Source organism: Pelodiscus sinensis, chromosome 26 (assembly GCF_049634645.1).
Source record: "Pelodiscus sinensis isolate JC-2024 chromosome 26, ASM4963464v1, whole genome shotgun sequence".
NCBI lineage: Eukaryota > Metazoa > Chordata > Testudines > Trionychidae > Pelodiscus > Pelodiscus sinensis.
This window is the reverse complement of record NC_134736.1, coordinates 11,574,363-11,592,480: the sequence shown is the minus strand read 5'-3', so window position 1 is coordinate 11,592,480 and position 18,118 is coordinate 11,574,363. Positions and strand designations below refer to the sequence as shown.

Genomic DNA, 18,118 nt, shown 5'->3' with positions numbered 1-18,118 from the left:
AGTACTTAAATCAATGGCAGTTGAGAAAAGAAAGAGAATCCTAAGAGAGTTTGTGGGTGAGAGAATGAGGGAGTATGTCCATCCGTGAGTCCTCTTGTTCAAGAACTCCTCCTAAGCAGTAAGAGCTAGGACTGCCCAACTTGGCTTGCAGCTTCCTCTTATCATAAAACCATACAGAAAAGAGACAGAATCACCAGGCGGTTGAATAGCTTTCCTGCCAGCCTTGAGCTTCCCATCCCCTGGTGCACTTTAGGGAGATTGGGCGGGGGGATGTAGCTCCCCTTTATGCTTATGAGAAAATTGCTGGCTGTTCCCTTTCGTCAGGGAGCAAGGGGAAAGTGCAGTTTGCTGCATTCCTCACTCTGGCTGAGGAATGCAGGGGGCAGACGAACCTGGAGCTGCCCCAGGTTGGGGACATGCACACCTCTCCTAGCTATGTCTGCTGAAGCTGCCCCATTGAAGAATAATAATCTTCATATTCATGCCTGCTGACTCGTGTTTTATATGCTGGGAGGGACACCACCTTACTCTCACATCAATGTGTAACTTTTTAAATCAATGGCTACAAGTTACTGGAATTCTTGTTTGTTGCATGTATTACCCCTGATTTTTTATAATTATTGTATATATTACTATAGTGCTGAGGAAGCACCAATCTAGGACTAGGACACTATTATGCCAGACACCATAAACAGAACAAAAAGACCTTCACCCTCAACTTAGCATACAGTGCAAGTACAAGATATGAGAGAATAGATGGATAGATACAGGCAGATGGGGGAGTACAAGGAAACAATGAAATGTTATTGGTCATCATGATTGGCAGTGATCTCACAATGCCAGGAGCTTTGCTTGTCAGTTGTTTTAAAGGAATTATGGTTAAGGAGACATTCAAAGCAGAATAATGAGGTAGCTTTGTCAACGTTTACGGGAGACAGCCATGAGACAAAGCAAGAAGAAGGTGCTTATCTGAAAATGGAAAAAGTGGATGAGGGAGGCTGGCATCATGAGTTGATTGGAGGTGGATGTTAACATCCTGATAGCGATTGAGAGTTAGGGTGCAACAGATCATGAATTTTGAAAATGCAGAGAAGCAGTTTCCAAGTGATAGGATTGAGAAATGGGAGCCAGTGGAAGGAGTCCAAGTGGAGGAGGCGGAGTGTCACGCAAAAGCTAGTATAGTGATCTCTGAATGGAGCTGAGCAGGGCAAGGTGCATGTGGCTGGCTGTGGTGAGAGAAAAAGAGAGAGCTCAGAACCAAGAGTCGAAATTGGAGAGGAGGGCTAATAGGAGATATTAGTGGCTCATAAATGAGCCCATGATGGAGTGGAGAAGAAACAAATGTGATGTTTTTTAGAGGAAAAAGGTGGGAAGACGGTGTAGGAGCTGGAAGCAGCATAAATGGGAACATGCCTCACCATGGGCAGAAAGTGTGAGAGGAGAATCCACCATAGAAAGGGCACCTGCATATGTAAACCTGAGCCTATGAGAGACGGGTATGTGGGCTTGGTATTTCCAAGCCTGCATTTGGGCATTTTTGATGCGTTATGTCCTGGGTTTACAGGTGCTGAACTCAGGCTCACAGCCTTGCTAATGCATCCATGCTGCACTACGTACACCTCCAAATTTGGGAGTCTGCTGCTGTACCTGCACCCGCACTATAAAATAACAAGGCTTTCATCCAGGTCAGAGAAACTTGGGCACTCGCCTCAATCTTGAGTGCTTGCTGACCTTATTCAGATTAATTTCTGTGAGAATGGAAGTGTGGCTTGGACTCCAGTAGTGCCGTGTAGACATGCTCTGTGGGAGCCAGGAAGGCGAAGAGAAAAGTATGACAAGGTTGTGTATAGCAGGAAACATTTCAGAAACATCAGGAAAAGGGATATGGATGTCCAGGGAGGTTAAAATGTTCCCCTGCAGGTTTATGTGTGTTGCCATTACCATTCTGATGTCTGATTTGTGTCCATTTATCTTTTGGTGCATAGACTGTCCGGTTTGGCCAATATACATGGCAAAGGGGCATTTCTGGCACTCGATGGCATATATCACATTAGTGGATGTGCAGGGGTATGAATATTGATGTTGTGGCTTATGTGGTTAGGTTCTGTGATGGTGTTGCTTGTATGGATATGTGAACAGGGTTGGCCACAGGGTTTGTTGCAAGGATAGGTTCCTGGACATTCAGTAATGGATTTAAAGGTAGCCATCCTTCTACAAAACAATTTTATCATCCGATTACAGAGGGAGACAGTTGAACTAGAATTCGTTTACAAGTTCAATACTATCATTTTAGACTTGAATAAAGATCTTAACTGATTAACACACTACAAAGGCAAGTTCCATGCTTTTGATATTCACATCTCCACATCAAATGCTGTCAATGAGCCACATCCACCCTGACTTAATTAGGTTCATTAACACTGGGTCTACAATTGACAGACACCATCTTTTGCTGTGATATATATATATATATACCAGATTCTGCTCCAACGTATCTGATGAAGTGGGTTTTATCCACGAAAGTTCATGACCTAAGAAATTTTAGTCTCTTGAGATGCCACAAGACTCATTATTTTTACAGTTAAAGACTGACATGGCTAGCCCTCTGAGACATCTCAGGAAGTTTCTGAAAACCGACTCCTTGCTCCTGCTTTGAGTCTAAGCTCATTGGGAAGTTCACAGCCCTCCAATCATATTCTAAGTCCGAATTTGTAGTATTTGCACCTGTTGTGTGCTTACTTTGCGTGAGTATAATTGGCTACAAAAGGGGAGCCATGGGAAGCAGCAGTCCAGGCCATGCCGATTCCCACAACTCCCCTTGGTTGCAAATGGCGAACCGGAGTCACGAGGCTCTGTGGCTGCGGAGACGGTAAATAAACAGAGTGGAGCAGCCAGTTAGCAGCTTTCTCAGCGTTGGTCCATGGACCACTTTGAGAATCACCGTTTTAAACCTATATCCTACAGTTTAGTTTTTGAGGCTGCTTAGCAGCAACCTTTTGAGATGTGCTAAGCTAGTACAGGTTGAACCTCTCTAGTCCTGAACTCTCTGGTCCGGAAACATCTGTCGTTCAGAATGATTTTAATTAGCTGGATGTCCACTTTTCATGGGTGTGGCCAAGTTTCCCATCGTCCCATGAAGTTTATTTACAGCCACTACACTGGGACTTTTCAGTTTAGAAAAGAGTAGACTTGGGGGGGATATGATAGAGGCGTATAAAATCATGAGTGGTGTGGAGAGAGTGAATAAAGAAAAGTTATTTATTAGTTCCCATGATAGAAGAACTAGAGGACACCAAATGAAGTTAATGAGTAGCAGGTTTAAAACTAATAAAAGAAAGTTCTTCACACAGTGCGTAGTCAACCTGTGGAACTCCTTGCCAGAGGAGGCTGTGAAGGCTAGGGCTATAACAGAGTTTAAAGAGAAGCTAGATAATTTCATGGAGGTTAAGTCCATGAAAGGCTATTAGCCAGGGGGTAAGAATGGTGTCCCTGGCCTCTGTTTGTCAGAGGCTGGAGATGGCAGGAGACAAATCACTTGATTGTCTTTGGTCCACCCCCTCTGGGGTATCTGATGCTCTCCACTGTCGGCAGACAGGATACTGGGCTAGATGGACTTTTGGTCTGACCCAGTACGGCCGTTCTTATGTTCTTATGTTCACTAGTCCTAGCTCTCAGTGTTCTGTGCTGTTTGCTCCAATTTACCCCTAAATGTCCTCTTACAGCCCAATAGGCACTGCAAGTGTTGTTAATGCTGCTAGACAATATTTACCTTTCATGGTCCAGAAAATTCTCTCGTTCGGAACCAGTCAGGCCCCAAGGGTGCGGGACTAGAAAGGTTCAACCTTGTTCAACTAGCTTGCATTTTGCTTGATTTTTTTTTTCACTTCACTGATAAACTTTTGAGTTATTTAAGACACCATGAAATGGAGGTTCAGAATGGACTATGTGGCTATTTGGGAACCTTGGGAAGAGGGGACCCTTAATCAGCTTTTATTCTTGTTATTTACCAAATACAGCCAAAATGGACTGGAGTGGGCTTCTGTGAGCACTGGAGAACTGGTTGTCTTACGGTGCCAAGCTTGGATCCAAATATATTCAACCAGACTTGGTGTCTGAAGATGTAGTGAAAACAAAGCATTCTAGATACATGCTCAGCTTTCATAAACACTGTTCAGTGATGTCATAGAAGCACCCATTCAACCCACCTCTTAAACATCTGTTTAACTTTAGGCCCCAGTAGTCCCACTGCAGGTAGTACGATTATTGATGTGCTCTAATTTAAGCACGTGCTTAAATACCTTGCTAAAGTGGGGCAATAAAGAATTTATGTAGGATTCCATGGCTCCTGTGGTGATATTTGATGTTTCTTTGGATTTGTGTACTTACCATAATATGTGGATGGGAATAAATGGCACTTTTCCCATGCTTATAACATAATGAATCAAATATTTTTAATTGAAAAAGGAGAATTTGAGTCTTGATTGGTCTTCCCCTTTATCCATATCAAGAACACTTATCCATAAGCTGAATAACTACATAACAAAGTATTTATCTACTGAGGTAAGGAATCACTTAAAAAAAAAAAAGTATAATTTGATGGGGATGGAGGAAAACAAAGAAATTCTCATAGCCAGACAACTTACATTGTTAGTGCTAAGTTAACGTAAAGAATTCAAGTACCAAACAAGTCCAGAAATTCTTAATTTTTGGTGCTTCTGTTGATTCAATCTTCTGTCCCTTCCCTTGCCACCTAGCCTCAATACACAGACTGGAGAGTCCTTGCTTCTGCCTCTTTTTGCAGTACCAGTGAGAGTTTCTCCTTATTTGTGCCTGTCTGTCATTTGTGCCTTCAAGATTCCTTTCTGCCTCGAGTTGCTTTTGCAAACTCACAGAATAGAATAGTGATCACCGCCTATATCCTCAAACTTTTTCCTTGCTCAAAACATCTCTTTCTGTATAATCAAAGTGCTTTTCCTAATATTTACATCCCATGAGTTTTCTGTGATGTTGGAAATGATGAAATGGCCAAGGAACCGTTACTGGAAGGATCCACTTAGCACATGATTGGAAGGGCATGTAATACAACTCACAGAAACTTCCCCTATTATCACCCCTATGTCATTACCTCACAGACACTAACCTTCCCCCCTCATCCCCCACTCTGTTGTAAAATTTGATTTGTCAATTTCCCATGCATTCATTTTTTTGATTTGTATCACTTTGGTATATATGGTTGTGCCAATTTTCTTCCACATATTGATCTGAGGAAGTGGGTCTAGCCCACGAAAGCTCATCATCTAATAAACCATCTTGTTAGTCTTTAAAGTACTACACAGTTCTGTCTTTTGTTTCAGCTAGACCAGACTAACACGGCTGCATCTCTATCACAACTCCCAGTGTGGCTGTGTAGCACTGTGTATGCACACAGACTCCAAGTATAGGCACCGAAGTTTTGTTATGTAGATCTATTATTGTAAATCTGTCTGTCTTTATTTTTAAATTACACTAATGTCTAGGGGAGTATGGAAGAATTTTCAGTATTTTTAAGGGCAGATTTTTTGAGGCTATAGAACTTGACCATGTTGCTTTACATGTAAATTGTCTTTGAAAATCCCTAGGTTTTTGGCTGTATCTTCTCTTCAGAGGCTTGTGTATTTAAGAAGAGGTCACCACTTGAGCGTGAGAAAAAGGGGTTTATTGAATTGCAAAAGAGTGTACTTGTCTCTGTGAATTCCTTTGAGAACCGGCGTACACGATGTGTAATGCAGTTTTGAATTGGCTCCATGCATTTGGCAAGTACAAATAGAAACAGATAATTGAGCTAGTATATTGTACTTTTAAGGCCAAGTTCTGACGGTTTTGGTTCATTAAAATCAATGGGATTCTTCTCAGAAGGAAAGGTGAGCAGGATTTGACTCATAATAGCTAGTTTTTTACATTTAACATTTTTTATGACCATTCATAATTTCCATCCAAAATCTCTCATTAAAGGTTCTAGTGATAAAATGCTTGGATCCTGAGGTGGATCCTAAGCTGTTATAAACTATCACCATTGGAGTCGATGGAGCTACAACCATATATGCCCACTAAGAATCCTGCCTTTCTTTTGAATGATTGCCTTTTATTTTCCATAAAATATTTTGCCAACAATCAATGATGGTGATATAGTAAAATATTCTGGAAATAGCCACGTAGCTTCATGAGTTATGTTAACTAAAAACACGATGTATGGTCACCTTAATTACAAAAATAATTGTCTTTAACATTGGAAGGTCCCCAAGGTATTTTTTTTCCTGAGAGTTGTTATAATATTTAAGAACCAATCCAGCTCCAATTAAAGTTGTTAGCAAAATTTCTGTTGATTTCAGTAAATCACAACATGCTGACAGAAAATAAGCTGACTTTTTTTTTATAAAAAAAGCATTTCCTTTTCTCTCTGGCTTCCTTCCACCATCTGCGGGTAAGAGTGAAATGGCTTCACTTTTGAGGTGCAGAAGGGAGTCTAAGCACATGCCTTCTCCAGCTGCAATTATCTGTGTGTAGGATAACTGTGAACAGTTGTGATTTACTGAGCACAGTTGTTTTTTCTGTCTCCATATCTAGCACTCACCATAAATGCTGGTTTAATAGAAAACCCAAAGAAATAAACAGCCATGTATTCAAGTTCTTCTCTGCTTTTGGTTTAAGCATTAACACATCAAAATACACTTTGCGTGATCCTTTGTATATTTTGGGGAAATAGGGTTTAAAGGTTTAGAAATACAATAGTTCTGTGTAGGGCTGTTAGGAAGTGAATAATTAGCTAATCGTGTAGTTGATAGGATTTCTGTTGACTACATGATTAGTCAATAAGGGAGGAAGCTTCAGTCTCCGCTCGCACCAGGTCTGGAAGTGCACCCCACTGTGACTGCAGTTTAAATGTAATAGGAGCGGGGCTGCCTGCCCACCTGGCTCTTACTACCTTTAAGCTGCAGAGCCACAGTGGGGATAGCTCCAGGACCTGGCGCGAGCTGAGACTGAGCTGGGCTTCCTCAGTCCCGGCTCACGCCAGGTCTAGCAGCCCCTGTCCGCAGTGGCTAGCCATGAACAGAGGCTACTCTGGCAGAAGCCCCTCTCTATGGGGGAGGGTCTCCGCTCCCCACTAAGAACCTCGTGGACAGGGGCTGCTCTGTGGGATGCAGGTGAGCAAGGGCCCACTGTGGACAGAGGCCGCTTTATGGCAGCCTCCCCAGTTGCGCCTCCCCCGACCCCCCCCGCGCTGCTGCCTTTTGATAGAGGCAGCAGTGCGGGGGGAGCAGGTGACACCACGGAGACAGTGCTGGGGGGAACCGGCTTTTAAGCTTACTCGCTCTCACTGGGTTGAGACCGGAGATGTGGGCTCTGGGGTGGGAATGAGGGATTTGGGTGTGGGAAGGAGTGAGGGGTGCAAGCTCTGGGAGGGAATTTGGATGCAGGAGTAAGTAGAGAAGGAGATACTGGCTCGGGGAGTGTTGGGGTACTGACAAGCCGCAGACTTGTGGATATTGGGATGCAGGAGTTTGGGTTGAGGTGTATGATGGGCTCAGGACATATGTTTGCAGTGTGTGGGTGATGCAAGAGTGTTGTAACACAAGATGTGAAATGTGGGGTGTAGTAGTTCGGGGATTTGGAGAGCTCAGGGCAGGAGGTTCAGGTGTATGATGGGCTCAGGGTTGGGGTGTGTGGGGCATGCAGGGGTGTTATGCTGCTGCGGCCAGATGTGGGCTTGGCCCCAACTGGGGGCTTGTTGGCCAGGCTTCATTTTTAAATAAAATGTCTAACACAAAACATTCTTTATTTATGAGAGGTGCAGGGAACCCCTTTTGAGTCAGGGGCCACTGACTCACAGAAAAATCAGTCAAGGACCACACAAGTGAGATGCGCCAAAAAATAATTAAAAAAAGCCCCTCCAAAATCCCCCGAGCCTCACCTGATGTGGCCCTAACTGAAACACCTCACTCCAATGTGCGGAATAGGGTTGCCAGTGAGTAGGATAGGGATGGGGGTGCAGAATCTGGGTGGGAAGTAGGGCACAGGAACAAGCTGGTGGTAGGTGTCTGGCCTGGAGGGAAGGGGCAGGAACAGGGTACTGGTGAGTATCTGGCCAGGAGGCAGGACCAGGATACCGGTGGGCATCTGGCCAGGAGAGAGGGGGTAGGAACAGGTGCTGGTGGGTGTCTGGCCAGGAGGGGGAGGGGGCATGGGCATCTTGGCTGGTACCTGAAGGTCTCCAGGGATGGTTATTTCTCTGGTAGCATCTGCAGGCAACCACAGGAAGCCAGCTGTTAGGGTTGCCACGTGTCTGGTTTTGAACCGGACAGTCTGGTATTTGAGGGGTCTGTCTGGGAAACAAATTGAGAAAATACTGGACATATAAAATGTCTGGTATTTTCTCATTAGGTAAGTTTTATTATTATTAGGAGTATCAGTATGTAGTTGTGTACTGCCTGGCTGATGGACACGCTCACACTGCGTGAGTGTGTCTACCAGCCAGGCAATACGCAACTACATGAGGAGGGGGTGTGCGCAGGGCCGGGACATGAGGGAATCCCTGGGGCCGGAGTTGCTCGTGCTTCGCTGGGACTGTGCGCGGGACAGGCAGCGCTCTGGGATCTGCATACGCCCCGGTCAGTCCCGCTGCCCGCCAGCCAATTCGCTCTTCCCCGCTCCCCTCCCTGGCCAGCTCTGCTTCCCGCCGGCTGGTCCAGCGCCCCCCCCATCTCCCCTGGCCAGCCCTGCTTCCCGCTGGCCAGTTCGTTCCCCCTCTCCCCCCCGCCCCCCCCCCCCGATCTCTCCTGGGGACTAGGAACGCTGTATCAAGATCGACTGGCAGTGCCTTCCTGATTGACCAGTGGATTGTGATCAACTTGTTGGTGATTGCTGCTTTAGGGAAATTGAGAATTGCTTTTAAAGTGATGAGAGAGGCATATTTTAATTGATATTTCTTAGATGAAATCAAATTGGAATGATTTGCTGAAGTGAAGTAGTCTTTTGGAACTTGATCTGCTTCAGTGATGAATACTGTAACAGTAGACTGCAGTTGCCACAAATAAAGAACAAACACAATGTGAGAATTTCCCTTGCAAAAATACGTTTCCAGATTGACAGTCTCTTTCCACCTACCTCTTTGATGTTTATTTTGTTTAACTGAGTAGCATCATTTTTATTTTGCTTTATCTGCCACATATTATCCAGAAGTTGATTATCTTGTTATTAACCGTTTACTGAAACATTACTATTTAATTTAAAAGCAATACTTAATTTTATGTATAAAAGAATGTTTAGAAAATTATTCATTAGAGCAAAATTGTTTACATTCTGTCTCCCAAATCCCTTCGTTGTTGTCTTACTCTAAAATAGAAATATTTTAGTTTCAGGAAGCCTCAAACAAGTATCTTTTGAGGTGAAAAACCTTTTGCCACAAAGCTGTGAGAAAAGTAAGCTTATGCATTAATGGCATATTTTTCCTGTTAACAACTAATTATCTAAAAGAATGAGTCTGAAAGAGCAAAGGATCATTCTCTAAACTTCTGCATATGAAAAGGTTGTCTTAAAAAAAAAAAAAAATGTAAGGACAAAATGTGTCCTGAGGAACTCAAATTTTTCTCTCACTAAAGAATTGGAATTTAATGGTCTTGTAAATGAAGTGATAATTGCCAGTCTTCAGGTAAAGAGCCCAATATTTTAAAACCCTTTAATATTGGCTTATGAATAATTTAGCAAAATACGGTCTATTCACTTCCATTAGCATCAGATGATCACTAGGTGATGAGCTTAATGTTTGATGATAGGAAAGAAACTTGTCGGACTGAATGCTAATATTTTAGCTCTTTGAAACACCTGTGCACTTACTAGAACTCTGGCTATGGTCTGCGAAATTTCAGTTTTCTGCTGTTTTCAGTTTAACTTTACTAGATGTGACTATTGACTTCAACATTTTCTGCTGAGGAGTGCTTGGAATGTTACTCCAATGTGACAGTGTTCTGCGTTCCATTGCCTATTCATATTTTAATCTTGTTCAACGCACTGATGCGTACTGTAACTGAAACCACATGAGTAATCCTGTTAGAAGCTACAGGGATTGTCTGAGCAGGACACTTGGAAATAAAATGTGGTATTGGATCTGTTTTTATGTACTTAACTTGCTATGTGCAGCACAAAGGTTGAAGTTTCTATCCCTTGGTAGATAACATTATCATGATTCCTGAGATATTTGCTAAAACATTTAAACTTGGGAGTAGAGCCTGAACCTACCTCCATATGTCTGTGTACATTGCCATTGTGCTGTTTTCAGAGATAATAATATGCAAAGAGTCTGCAACTTTTGCTCTGTACTGAAATACAAAAGAGCAGTCATGAAACCTTTCTGAGCAGATATGTATTTAACTTTTATGCAAATGTTAAAAATTAAGTGCTTTTCTGCAGTAAAAATGATAGCACCTATTAAGTTGAAGGAACCTCAAGCCACTTTATTCGCTTAACAAACAGTTATCTAATATATAAAGGAGAATGTTTGTAAGTTTGTGCACTAATAACTTGGACACTATAAGAACTACCACAACCAAACTTCGCATGGGATAACCTTTCATCCAGGAGAAGGTTTTAAGGTACTTTTGGACCTGATTGGGCACGAACTCAAGCTGTAAAAATAAAAAAGTAACCTGTCGCGCTGCACTGCAGGGGCCGCCCCCCCGTCCTTAGATCCCGTGCCCGCCGACTGCAGCCCCCAGCGCCGTCCGGGACTCGCCCCCTCCTGTCTGCGAGGTTACATAAGCGACCCTCTTTTTCCTGCCCATCTCCCCCCCACACCGGCACGCAGTGCCCTGACCCCCACGCGCACAACGGCTCGGGCACCCGCCCTACCCCCAGCGGCACCTGCAGCCCTGGGCGTGAGCTGGGGCGCCCCTCCCATGTGTAACCTCCCCTGTGGTCACACCCTCCACCTCCAGGGATGACGCGGACCTATATTTTAATCCCTATAGAAATCAGTGCAACTCTTCTACCATTCAAAAAAAGATAATGGACTACTGTTTTTCTACATTTTGTTCCTCCGGTTTTCCGAGCAACTCTGGGTAACTCCAGCTAGTACAGGCATAAAGATCACTTGGCTCATCAAGGAAGTGCATCTCCCTCTGTGGTGGAACATGGCAGCTGTTGAACAGTGCACAATAATCTGCATGTATTTTTCAGCTGAAGCACTAGCGAGAGTTTAGGGAGGCAGAATATAACTATTCATGGCACTGTTCTGATTCCAGTAACTTTCAATTGCAGATGTTAATCAAATGGGGTGATTATTCAACAAATGACCATGTGTATGTGTGCACCCTCTTGTTTTTAAAGAAAACAGAATGCATTTGATGTCACTGGAACAGTTTCTGTATCTTACTCCTTTCTTCCCCAGCAGCATGCCCTTCTATAGGGAATATGCTGTCGTCTACTCCCAGTGGAGTCTATACACAGAGTAGGAGTTAATGCTGCTCATTAATCTGCTGTGCTCAGTGGCAAGGGAACTGTTTTTAGGGTGAGGATGCTGAGCTGTGCCCCTCCCCCCACACACTGTTTGCCTTACCACCCTGGGGTCACACATGGAGTTGCCAACTCTCCTGGACCAGATGGACTGGGCACTTCTGCTGCAGATAGCATCTCGTCCAGGAGAATTGGCAACCCTAGCTGTAGCTGGAGGTGGTTGCGGAGCGTTGGGTCGGCCCCAGGGCCCTGAGTCGGCAGCAGAGCCTCTGGGAATGGCAAGCTACAGAGCCTGTTCGTTACCAAGGCACCATTTCAGGGGAGGGTTGCAGCCTTGGGTACTGGGATGTTGCTCGCTCTTCTTCCTGTTCCTTTCATGATCAGGGAGTTAGAAGAAAGTTCCCAATTTGAGTGAATTACTTCTCTGACCCCCATCCTCACCAGCCGGGAGTGAGAGGAATGCATGCAAGCTGTGTACTTTCCCCTTGCTCTCTGATAGTCAGGTAAAGAGGAAGACGAGCAAGCAGTGTGTTGGTACATACGGCTACAAACCCTCCCTCCGTTCCCAAAATGGTGCCCTTGCTGGGGACGGCAGACCATGGTATTTGGGGCTCCCGCAGTGCCTTTTCCTGGTGCCCCTGTTCTCCCTTTCTTAGCAGGCATGTTCTAATTTTGGAGGGTCATGAGTCTGGGGTCTTTGGTACCACCTCTTTGGAATCTCATGGAAGGGGTAAGGAATGAGGTTGTACTTAAGGACAGGCATTTCTTTGGCTTTTAGTGTTTCTTATACCTTCCATCCTTGTGCCTCCAGCCTGGTTGCTTGACCTCATCTTGGGAGAGGAGTTGAGGCTGGATGGTCCTTTAGTAGTACACTCAAATATTCCCACTATACCCAACAACACTTCAGCTCTATCCCTTATCTGTTTTCATTATACTGCACTAACAAACCCATCTGTCTTGGCAGAAGCAACACGCAGTGTCTTTGTTGACGCATTAGTGAGGGTATGATCCTGTACCTAGTAATTGGAAGACCGCTAATGTGATGCCAATATATAAAAAGGGCTTTAGAGGTGATCCTGGCAATTAGAGACTGGTAAGTCTAATATCAATACCGGGCAAATTAGTGGAAACTATAGTAAAGAATAAAATTGTCAGACACATGGATGAACATAATTTGTTGGGGGAAAGTCAACATGGTTTCTGTAAAGGGAAATCCTGCCTTTCTAATCTAATAAAGTTCTTTGAAAGGATCAACAAACATGTGGACAAGGATTTCCAGAAAGCCTTTGACAAGGTCCCTCACAAAAGCCTCAAGTAAAGTAAGTTATCATGGGATAAGAGGGAAAGTCCTCTATTGGATTGATAACAGGTTAAAAGATAGAAAAGAAAGGATAGGAATAAATGATAAGTTTTCAGAACGAAGAGAGGTAACTAGTGGAGTCCCCCAAGGGACTGTCCTGGGACCAATTCCATTCCACCTATTTATAAATGATCTGGAGAAAGGGTTAAACAGTGAGGTGGCAAAATTTGCAGATGGCACCAAACTGCTCACTATAGTTAAGACCAAAGCACAATGTGAAGAGCTTCAAAAAGATCTCACCAAACTAAGTGATTGGGCAACAAAATGGAAAATAAATATAATGTTGGTAAATGTAAAGTAATGCACATTGGAAAAAATAATCTCAACAATACATACAGTATGACGGGGACTAATTTAGCTACAACTACTCAAGAGAGAGTTCTTGGAGTCATCATGAATAGTTCTCTGAAAACATCCATTCAATGTGCAGCAAGTCAGAAAAGAAAAACAGCATGTTAGGAATTATTAAAAAAGGGGTAGAGAATAAGACAGACAACATCTTATTGCCTCTATATAAAACTATGGTACACCCGCATCTTGAATACTGCATGCAGATGTGGTTGCCTCATCTCAAAAAAGATATATTGGCATTGGAAAAGTTTCAGAAAAGGGCAACAAAAATTATTAGGGGTTTGAAAAGGGTCCCATATGGCGAGAGATTAAAAAGACTGGGAATTTTCAGTTTAGAAAAGAGGAGACTAAGGGAGGATATGATAGAGGTCTATAAAATCATGACTGGTATGGAAAAAGTGAATACGGAAAAATTATTTACTTGTTCCTCTAACATAAAAACTAGGGGTCACCAAATGAAATTAATAGGTAGCAGGTTTAAAACAAACATAAGGAAGATTTATTTCACACACTGCACAGTTGACCTGTGAAACTTCTTGCCAGAGGAGGTTGTGAAGACCAAGACTTTAATAGGGTTCAAGAAAGAACTAGATAAATTCATGGAGGTTAAGTCCATCAATAACTATTAGCCAGGATGTGTAGGATTGGTGTTCCCTAGCTTCTGTCAGAGGCTGGGAATGGGTAATAGAAGATGAATTGCTTGAAGAGGATCAGTTCTAGGGCCGGTTTTGTTCAACATCTTTGTTAATGACCTAGATGAGGGGATGGATTGCACCCTCATCAAGTTTGAGGATGACACTAAGCTAGGGGGAAAGGTAGATACGTTGGAGGGCAGAGATAGGGTCCAGAGTGACCTAGACAGATTAGAGGATTGGGCCCAGAAGAAATCTGATGAGGTTCAACAAGGATAAGAGTAGAGTCCTGCACATGGGACGGAAGAATCCCAAGCATTGTTACAGGCTGGGGACCAACTGGCTAAGTAGCAGTTTGGCAGAAAAGGAACTGGGGATTACAATGGCTGAGAAGCTGGATATGATTCAACAGTATGCCCTTGTAGCCAAGAAGGCGAATGGCATATTAGGTTGCATTAGGAGGAGCATTCCCAGCAGATCTAGAGAAGTGATTATTCCCCTTTATTTGGCTCTGGTGAGGCCACATCTGGAGTATTGCGTCCAGTTCTGGGCCCCCCCGTATAGAAAGGATATAGACACATTGGAGAGGGCAACCAAAATTATTAGGGGGCTGAGCACATGACCTATGAGGCAAGGCTGAGGGATTTGGGCTTATTTCGTGTGTAGAATAAAAGGGAGGAGGGATTTGATATCAGCCTTCAATTTCCTGAAGGGAAGTTCCAAAGAGGATTGAGAAGGGCTGTTCTCAGTAGTGATGGATGGCAAAACAAGGAGCAATGGTCTCAAGTTACAGTGAGGGAGGTCTAGGTTGGATATTATGAAAAACTATTTCACTAGGGCTATGTCTACATGGCAGAGTTTTTGCGCAAAAACTCACGGAGCATCCACAATACAAGCATGTTTTTGTGCAAGAAAAAGTACAGTAAATTGTCAGAAGACAGGGCTTTTTGCGCAAGAGTTATTCCTCTTTCTTTGAGGAGTAAGCCTTTTTGTCCAAGAGCTCTTGCGCAAAAAGGCATGTGTGGACAGACAACAGGGGTGTCTTGCACAAGAAATCCCTATCGGAAGAAGCACAGGAGCTCTGATGGCTATTCTGTGAATGGCCATCAGAGCTTTCTTGCACAAAAGTGTCCATGGCAGTGTGGATGTTCTCTTGCGCAAGAACGTTTTGTGGAAGATCTCTTCCACTAAAAGTTCTTGCTCAATAAGCCTGCAGTGTAGATGTAGCCCCCAAGGGTGGTGAAGTACTAAAATGGGTTACTTTGGGAGGTGGTGGAATCTTCATCCCTAGATGTTTTTAAGTCCTGGCTTGACAAAGCCCTGGCTGGGTTGATTTAGTTGAGATTGGTCCTGCTTTGGGTTGTGGGTTGGACTTGATGACCTCCTGAGGCCTCTTCCTGCCCTATGATTCTGTGTTCCAGTCAGGAAGATGTAGGTTATATCTTTTTGAGCTCAAAAGCACATGGGGAGTCTTAGTAGAATTGACGTTTTCTCCTTTCTGCAACCCTCACTGCAGTTTCACCCACTTCTGTTCTCTTTCACCAGTGGAAATGTCAGGGAGCATCAGGCCAAACAGAACTCAGTATCCAATAACAGTATATTGTAGTGGATTATCTTCAGATACTATACTTTTTGTCCTATCTTTCATTATACTCATGAGTGGAGTGAGTTTTGGCTTGTGCACCAATATTGAGATGAAGTGCGCTGGTTTGGATGTGTGCTGCCGTGGCACCCAGTTTATTAACACAGACGTGTTAGCCAGAGCAGCCCTCTTTCCCTCATCACATGGCAGGTCCTGTTTCCAGCCCCAGCCGCCAGAACAGGTCCTGACCCCCCTGCCACGTGGCAGACCTAGCCACCGGAGCAGGCCTTCTGCACTCCGCTCTGCTGTGCGGCTGTGGCAGGTTCCAGCCACCTGCACGAGTGGTTCCCTCACCATGTGGTCTCATCTGGCCCTTCCCACCAGACGAGTATGCATGACTCTCCAGAAGAGGTGGGCAGGGAACTATGGTTGTAGTTCAGCACTAGGGAACAAGCTGAGTTATGGGGGTCTCAGTCTATATTTTGTTCCCTGGACTGGGACTGCTATAGAAGCAGCACATTCAGTCTCTGGATTGTGTTGCTCTTGACACAGCTGATGCTCAGATGACAGTGGTGGCAAGCTCCAGAGAGAGCAGCATCTGGCCCACCAGGGATGAACTGAAATGCTGCTTGGAGTTTAGCTGGTCAAAATTATATCTCCATTCAAATCTGATGAGTGGTGTTGGTGGGAGTTAAAAAGAGCAGAGGTCAGGAAAATGGGGTATTGTCAAGGGTTCTCCTTTCATCTAAAAGGAGCAAATGGATTTTACATCATAATGACCATCTGGTTTGATTTTATTTCTGTATTTCAGAAGTTTCACTTGATTTGGTAACTTTAAATATTTCCTGGGTTCCTCCTGTGATTCTGGTGAAGAACAGAAAGGGAGGCAAATACATCCTCCTTCACAGTCCGATATCTGTAAGAAGCTTAAGAAAACTAGCTAATCTTAACATAGACGTATGTTGTTTTACCATTGCTTATTTGACCAATACAAATTTTAAGGAGACTCAAAAAATAAATAAATCTTTCCGTTTGTTAAGCTGCAAGACACCCATGTATCCCAGTTTTACATGTTTCTGAATCATAGATGTTACAAAATGTTGTCATTTCTATAAAACAGATACTCTCATATGTCTTGCATCTTGGGTATAGTTTTGCACCCTGTGTGCAGAGTAGGTATTAAATGTTTCTAAATCACATTTATCTGTTTATGCCATGGTTGGTGTCTTTAAGTCCATTTTGCACAGATATAAATTGTTTCATATGGTGCAAGACTGGGGAATCAGCCTCTTTGTGCCATCTTCTACATCGTCCTTCATGCATCAAATGCCCTTGCTATTCCAGCCTGCCAACTCTTTCTTTCTTATTTCAGATTCCTGCAAAAGATACCTCCGCAGCACTCACAAAAAGGTAAATCGCAAATAACAAATAATAGTAAAGTCATCCAACCATTCCATAGTCTGACTTTTCCAGTGTGATTTATCTACTCCATTTTGTTTGTTAGACTGTAAGGTCTTTGGGAAAGAATCCCTGTATTATTGTTGTGTCTTGCATAGCAGTGAGCATATTGCTAGTGTTAATAATTACTAATGAGCTATAGCCATGCATATATTTTATATATAACTTGTAATCATTCAGTGAAATCTGCCTATTTTGGGCCTTTTATTGCAGAAACAAATGACACTGCTTTATGGCTTCCAGTGGACCCTGGCTGTGGTCCCAGGGTAGCTAGAGCTGCTATGGTCTGTAGCTTTGAGCCCTGGCCGGAGCAGCTGCAGTCTGCAGCCCCTGGCAGCTGGCGTCACTGGCCCTGATCTCCCTCCACCCTGCTTAGCAGTGGTCTCCTGGTTTCTCTCCCTAGCAGCAGCAGTCCCCCAGACCTCTGATGCCCCCCACCCCACCAGCAGCCCCTCTAGACTCCCCTCCCCCGATTTAATTACAGGTATTTTTAGTATAAGTTATGGACATGTCATAGGCTGTGATCTTTTGTTTATTGCTCATGACCTGTCCATAACTTTCACTAAAAGTAGTTGAGACTAAATCGTAGTTGGAAGTGTTCTATTCCTGACCTGGCCAGAGACTTGCTTTTAGGCCTTAGGAAAGTTACTGTACTTGCTTCATCTGTGCCTCAATATTTTCATCTGCATATCAGACAAGATGGTGGGAGAGTGAGGTTGTGAGGTTCATTTAGTTAATATCTGCAAAGGGTTTTGAGAGCCTCAAATGGGAGATGCTAAAATATTATTATAATGCTTATTTTATGATATTTGTAAAATATTAACATTAAAAAGGCTTTTATCCACAGAACCGGTGAAGCATGCAAGTAATTTCTAGTAGTTTCAGAATGGCATCTTGATTGAACGTTGAAGCTTTTACTGCCTATGGTACATGGGCAGTAGCGTGAAAGTGCTTTGCATGATGTGATTTTATGCCTGTCTTTAGAATGCAGTTACTTTAGATTTCTCTCTTCTACTGCGTTATTATCTATAGTGTTGAAAAGAAGCACAATTGAGCGGCAGGAGGTATATAGAATGCACTGAGATTATCAACAACCTTTACTGTACTTTGCTGGAAGGAATGTAGCAAATGGTGCATGTTCTTTATTCCCAGTGTTATAGTGGTTGAGAGTCAATATGGCTTCTGTAATGCTCTGTAGTATCAGGGTAAAACTGCGTGAGCAAATTTCACAATGATAGAAGTATTAGTTGA

The 18,118-nt window shown here is 43.5% G+C and overlaps 1 protein-coding gene across 6 annotated transcripts in view; it reads left to right on the top strand.

The window, feature by feature from the left end:
* ARHGAP32 (Rho GTPase activating protein 32) overlaps positions 1 to 18,118 on the top strand; it is a 465,356-nt gene that overhangs the window by 44,052 nt on the left and 403,186 nt on the right. For 5 of the 6 annotated variants that reach the window (XM_075909242.1, XM_075909245.1, XM_075909243.1 and 2 more), the window contains exon 2: positions 16,782 to 16,819. The exons of the other annotated variant lie outside the window; for it this stretch is intronic. The gene's annotated coding sequence lies outside the window, so the exon portion shown is untranslated. The remainder of the gene's footprint in view (positions 1 to 16,781; positions 16,820 to 18,118) is intronic. 6 annotated transcript variants of the gene reach the window in all.